Below are 6,478 nucleotides of genomic sequence, written 5' to 3' on the forward strand. Positions count from 1 at the left end.
ATGGGGGAAAAGTCGGTTTGACATACTTTTTTGAAGAGCGAAGAGGTTTTTTGCCGGAGTGCCATTTATGCCAACGATATGTTTTGTGTTTCGAAGGATGGCGAGAGCGGCTTGCAGCTTTGTAAGGTGCACAACCAATCTTCCATGTTTCTTGAAGAATTTTATCACAACAGCGCTGACCTTCTGCGGTATTGCTGATCTGATTTTTGACTTGCTTTTTGGCTTTGGTCTCAAGACATTTTTCATTGATGAGACGGTAAATGAAATTAGTACGAAATCCAACATTATCATGTTTCTGGATTCGAACGAGAAAATCAGGATAGCCTTTAGTTGTAAGTTCATCCCAAGGGTTTGGAAGTTTGTGGAAAAACTGAGGTAACCAGTGCTCGATAACATTTGGTAGGAGTCGTCGAAAATATTTTGTGAATAGTTTGACATAGGCTGGAAAACTACAAATGTCGCATAATTCAATTTTAGAAAGTGCACAAGTTGCATCATCTGTTAGGAGTTGTTCTCCTGTATGACCGACTAATTCTTAATTTTGACAAATCCTCGTAGAACTCCATCGATCTTATCGAAATTATTTAAGAGTTCGTCCTTTTAACGTTGTCCTTGAGAAGTTTGATCCCATTGACGAAGCCAATTAAGAGCATCACCTTGTAGGGTTGCTGAAATATAATCAAGGAAACGATCACGTTGCCAGGTACCTTTCTGGTTGTTAACAAGAATGGCTAAAGACTGTGCCCATTCGTCAATTATTTTCAAATGATTTTTGTAAGGGATATTGGAAAGATCGAGATAAGTTCCATTTTGTGAAATTGGAAACTTATTGAGGTCATCCTTTCGTGTCCATGTAGGAACAGTAGAAAATTCATATTTATATGATGGTGTATAAACAAAGGGCTTTTTGGGCTCTTTGGGTTCACTTTTTTCCGTGGAATCAGCAGGTAAGCTGCTTGAGGGAACTTCTTCAGCAGGAAGTATTTCTTTAGAAGGAAAGTTGCCGTAAAAAGATTCATCAAGAACGGTGTCGGATTCTCACTTTTTAAACTTTGATTTTGAAGTCGTATGAGGCGGGAGATCTGCTTCGATTGTTTCATCAAGAGTTTCTAAAGAAGATGATTCAGAATTGTCGGAAAAGACATATATTTGTTCGTCATCAGATTCGGATTCACTGTTAAAGTCGTTATCTATTGGTGTATAACCGAAATGAGAAAGGAGATCTTCATTTTGTAATGAGATCTGTTTCATTTGATTGATGATATGTGTGCTTTCATCAAAAATAATCTGAGGGTTTACATAGAGGGCTTGTAAACAATTGAGTTGATCTATGATGCTATCATAATCATCTCTACGATATGAAGATGAAGGAGGTGTTTCGTTAAAAACCTTTATCTCTTCATTGCCGTAAAAAAGAGGTTTAACTTTATAACGAAGAGGCTTTGTTAGGTCTTCGGAAGAAGAAAAAAGAGGTTCCTCTTGGGACTTATCAGGCAGTTCTTCTTTTGACGGATTAGGTGGATATAGATCAAACATCTTAGCTTTTTGTAATTTAGCTAAGTCAACTGTCATTTGGTGGATTTGTTCCTGAAGGACGGTTGTGTCTTTAGGACTGGATAGAGTGAAAATCTGGGTAAGAGTTTCAAGTTTGTCATTCAAGGAGATCATTCCTTGTTGGACATCTTCAAAAGAGGAATCCATATGGGTATTGGTTGCCTCGAGGTTATGTTGGAAATCGATTTTCCAATCAGTAACCATGTCGATAAGGAAGTTCATTCCTGCGCCGATTTGGTTAAACGTGAGCGGTTTAGAATGTGGATAATGAGAGATGTGTCAACAACTATTTAGATCTTGATCAGTAATATTACGGATACAGTTTACAGAACTAGGTTGTGCCATACAAACAGTTATTGGTTCTTAAGACCTTTTGATTTCTGTTATGGTGCCTAAAACTGAGGGTTCCTGTTAGGAGCTTTAAAAAAGTCACACAGACAAATAAGCAAGAACAAGACAATATAGGCTTTAAACAGTAATCAAACATATGAGATTTATAACAGTAATAAGGCACAAATAGATACTGAAAACGTTAAACTTAAAATAAAAACTTACAATAGTGGTCCAGATTCGAGGTACGGCTTTGATACCAGTTACAAAAATAGTGCGGAAGGAAATATAAACAAAGGAAATATAAACAAGGTGACTGAAATTTTACAGAGAGAAAAACAGATATGAAAAAACAGATACCGAAACCCTTGTAGAGGTGCGGGTTAAATAACATTACAAAAGGTAAACAGTTCCAGAGAAGATAAGAACGAATCTTTTCTTTTACTGTTTGAAAAAGTGATTGTCGGCAACTTTCACTGTTGATGAATAATATGTCGGCAACTTTTGGTTACTTTTGCTTTTGGTAAAAGTAGACGTGACAGCTCTTCTTGTCGTGTGTTGAATAGACTGCAGTCGGATGGAGAAAAGTGTCAGATCATCCTTCCATGGCATTGATGATGTTATGGAGTTCATATTCATCAAGTGGAGGAGTGCTGGCTGGTGATTGTGCATCAGAAATATCCCATTCAAGATTAAGTCATTCGGCACCTTCTTTAACTCGAGAGGGGATATCCAGTGTGGTCATATTTATAATTTCTTGTAGAAATTCTTATGCTATCTGGATTTGATGTTTGCCATTTTCCTCATAATATATATTTAGTGAAGTGACAAAGAGTCGCCTTCCGTCACAACAATAATACATCCGATCATGGTTGTTGTAGGAGCCATCTCGGATACGGCGAGCAGTATCTTGAAGATGTAAGAAACTGTAAATTTCTAAATAATACGGAAGAATGTTGTTAGCAATTTCGTCCGAATTCAAAAGTTGATTATGCTCGTACTCATCATGTGCGGTGAGCTTAAGGTACTAAATTTGATAGGGTTGGAAGAATCGAGTTTTTTCTCGACTGCCAATTGAGCTGGAAATCCAAAAGGTAAGGTGACGGCTGTAATTCCACCGAGAACTGACTTTGTAGACCATGGATTTAATCATGGCTGGAAAAGGTCGGTAAGAATCAATGGAAGTGAAAGTGAGTTTGTTCACAATTCCCCAATCAATAGGTTCCATAGACCAATCAAAACCCGGAATAATGAAAAGAGTCAATTTTGGGACTTTCTTGCCATTGTAGAGTACATCAAAGGTATTAATGTCCTCATGTAATTCATGATAAAAAAATATTTAATGGTTTTATAATGATCCTCGGTTTTAGAGAATATTATCTGAAAGAGCTCAGGAGGAAAAAATTTTCTTGCTTTTTCAAGAAGACATATACGATTGATTTTAGCAAACGTATTTTGAGGGAAATCTTGTTCTCCTACTAACTGGGCAAGTTTAAGAAAACAATTTATTTGAGATAAAGAAAAATCTTTTTCCCAGTCAATAGTAAGACAGATTTGGATGCAAAGCTTTTTAAGCTCAGCAGTCATGGCTGTTTGTTCAGCTATGAGTGTCGTAAGAGAACTCAGATGTTATCTGAATTTCTTATGTGCATTGCTTCGTAAAGATCGTTTGGAAGACCAGGATTATAGAAGTCGTTAACTTCTGTTTCATCCTGATGTTTTGAAAACATTTTTTGTGAGGCTTGTCCCACGTTATAGAAAACTTTTTGAGCATCTATAAGTGTATCATAAGCCTTGAAACAGGATCCATTAAAAGAACGGAGCTGTTTGTGACAGTCATTCCATTCTGCATAAATGCCGGGTTGGTGACCAGCAAAAACCACAAACCATTTTTTTGGTTGTGATGGAGTTGGTTTGTCAACTGCCTTTTTAGCAATAGTGATCCAACCATCTTTATCTCGTGAAGGGTGTGGATGTTGTTCATCCATCTGTCACATTGGAAATGGAAATATCAGGTTTAGATATTTCTGTAGGTCTGCTTAAGAAATATGCAAGAAAATTGTTAGTTCCTTTAATATGTTCAATAACAAAGGAATATTGAGCAATAACATTATACCATTTTAACCTTCTTCCATCTAAACAATTCTTTTTATTTATTAGGAAATCTTTCACTGCTTGGTTGTCAGTGCAATAATAAAGTCTTCTGGAGCAAGATAAATATGAAATCTTTTTATTGCTAATTTTATAGCCAAAAGTTCCTTTTCATAAATAATATAATTCTGTTCATTGGGTTTGAATTTTTCAGAATTATAACCACAAATTAATTCTTCTTTTTGAAGCTACTTTGTGATAGGAGTTTTTCGGGCTCTTATCATGTGCGTGGAAGAAGTGTCTTCGTTCCATTTGTCGCGAGGAATTGCTTTTAACACACATCCCCAGCAAAAATCGGAGGCATCAGTTTCCAGAATAAGTTTATCTCCGTTTTGAGGAAAATAGACTTCAGGGATATGAACTAAGTCAGCTTTGATTTGCTAGATTATAATGATGTCATTAGTAGTCCAGTCAAAAGCTATATTTTTCTGTAACTTCTTTATTAAAGGAAGTTCCTTTTGAGACAAACCTTTAATAAATGTACGACCATAATTCAAGATTCCTAAGAAACTCTATAGCTGCTTTTTATCTTGAAGGATGTTAGGAAAATCACGAATTTTAATAATGATGTGATCTTGTAGCTTTATACCTTTATGGGTTAAAACGAGACCAAGAAAATCAATAGATTCTTTTTCAACATCTATCTTGGTTGGAGATAAGATGATTCCATAATTTTTCAGCTTTTCTGAAAGACATTGGAGGTGTTTTTGATGCTCTTCTCGTGTTTTAGAGAAGACTAGAATATCATCGATATAAACGACAACAAAATCTTTAAGATCATTAAAGATAGAGTCCATCCATCGCTGATAGATCTGAGGTGCAGTATTGAGACCGAAGGGCATAATGGTCCACTGATAGTGACCTCTAGGGGTACTAAAGGCAGTTAATGGCTTGGATTTTTTTCGCAATTTTATTTGCCAAAAACCTGCTTTACAATCAAACTTGCTAAAGATTTTGGCTCCGCGAGTTTGATTGACAAGAACATCTTTTCAAGGAATAAAATATCCATCAAAGATTAAATGTTCATTAAGCCGTTTATAGTTTATTACCATTCGGGCTTTACCTCGTTTGATCTCACTATGATTTCGTACCATAAAAGCAGGGCTGCTATGAGGGCTGCGAGTTCTTTCAATGAGCTTCTTTTCAAGAAGGTCTTGAAGCTAAGCATCAAATTCGTCAATATCTTTGCGAAGATAGATCATTGGTTTGACCCTGATGATGACGTTGTCATCTTTGAGTTTTAAGATGCAAAAATGAGGACTTCTTTTCCACATTGCACAATGCTTCCTTTACCTTCTTTTTTTTTGTTTTACAAGGTAAAAAGGCTTAGAAGTTAAATTAGTAGATACAGAAAGTCGAAACATGACATTCCAAAATCTACCAAAGACACTAACCCGCTGACTATCGAGGCATTTGCATACTTCCTTTCCTTTCATTCCGAGCAAAACCATTCTTTTAACGTTATTTAAACTATAAGAAAGCCAAACAAGGGGCCACAGAAAACAATTGTTTTTCACCTATTTATTCCACTACCTCCAAAACCTATTATACCCAAGTTGATGTTTTATTAGATCACTTGATGCATCTAATACACATACACTAGTGTTGTATAAATACCTAAAATTTCCATCATTCAATAAAGGAACTCTTTTACAAAAGTAATAGAGAGCAAAATCACCCATGAATCAAACTTTATCACAATGTTTCTGTTTTTAGAGCATAAAAATTATCCAAATTGAAATGACAAATTATTGCAATAACTTTCTTGAATACTTAAAAATTGAGAATAACAAAAACTGATAATAATACCTTGAGCAAAATGGTATACAAAAGCTCTCGAATACCCTATAACCAAATTCAATCCTTCAATGAAAGAATTCTATTTATGAAAGATTGAAGCTGATTCAAAACCATAAACTATTAAATATTCAAAACTATCAATTTAAAACACTTAAATAATTTAAATTTGAGATTTTGAATCACAATTTGTTGCACGAATTTCACGAGAGATTCAAAATTGAGAATTAACAAAAACTAGTAATTTTGAGTAAATAAAAAGTTGATCAGTCCTTTGGGTTACAATTTATGTCTTCTTCAATCCAAATAAGCTCTCCACATGTTTGTTGAAGAAGCTGTAACGGAATCCATCTGCATCTCCAGGTATGTTTGATAGAGCATAAACCATCCTCAATCTCTTATTTTCCAGATCATAATAAGCCCAATCAAAAAAAAAGATTATTTGAAAATTTTGATCTCAGTAAAATCTCACCAGTATGAATGGTACCAATTGGTTCAAATTGTACCCCCACTCACAATCTATAAGTTTCTTAGGATTGCCGGGAAAGAAACTCCGCCTATTCCAAATGTTGTTTTCGTAATCTTCCAATATGCCGATCGTATTCAACTTATAATCTACCAGAGCCAAACGTTCTCCAACTTCTAT

Source organism: Cornus florida, unplaced genomic scaffold (genome assembly GCF_030987335.1).
Source record: "Cornus florida cultivar Cherokee Brave unplaced genomic scaffold, ASM3098733v1 CherokeeBrave_3.0.0_Hap2_Chr04, whole genome shotgun sequence".
NCBI classification, from domain to species: Eukaryota; Viridiplantae; Streptophyta; class Magnoliopsida; order Cornales; family Cornaceae; genus Cornus; species Cornus florida.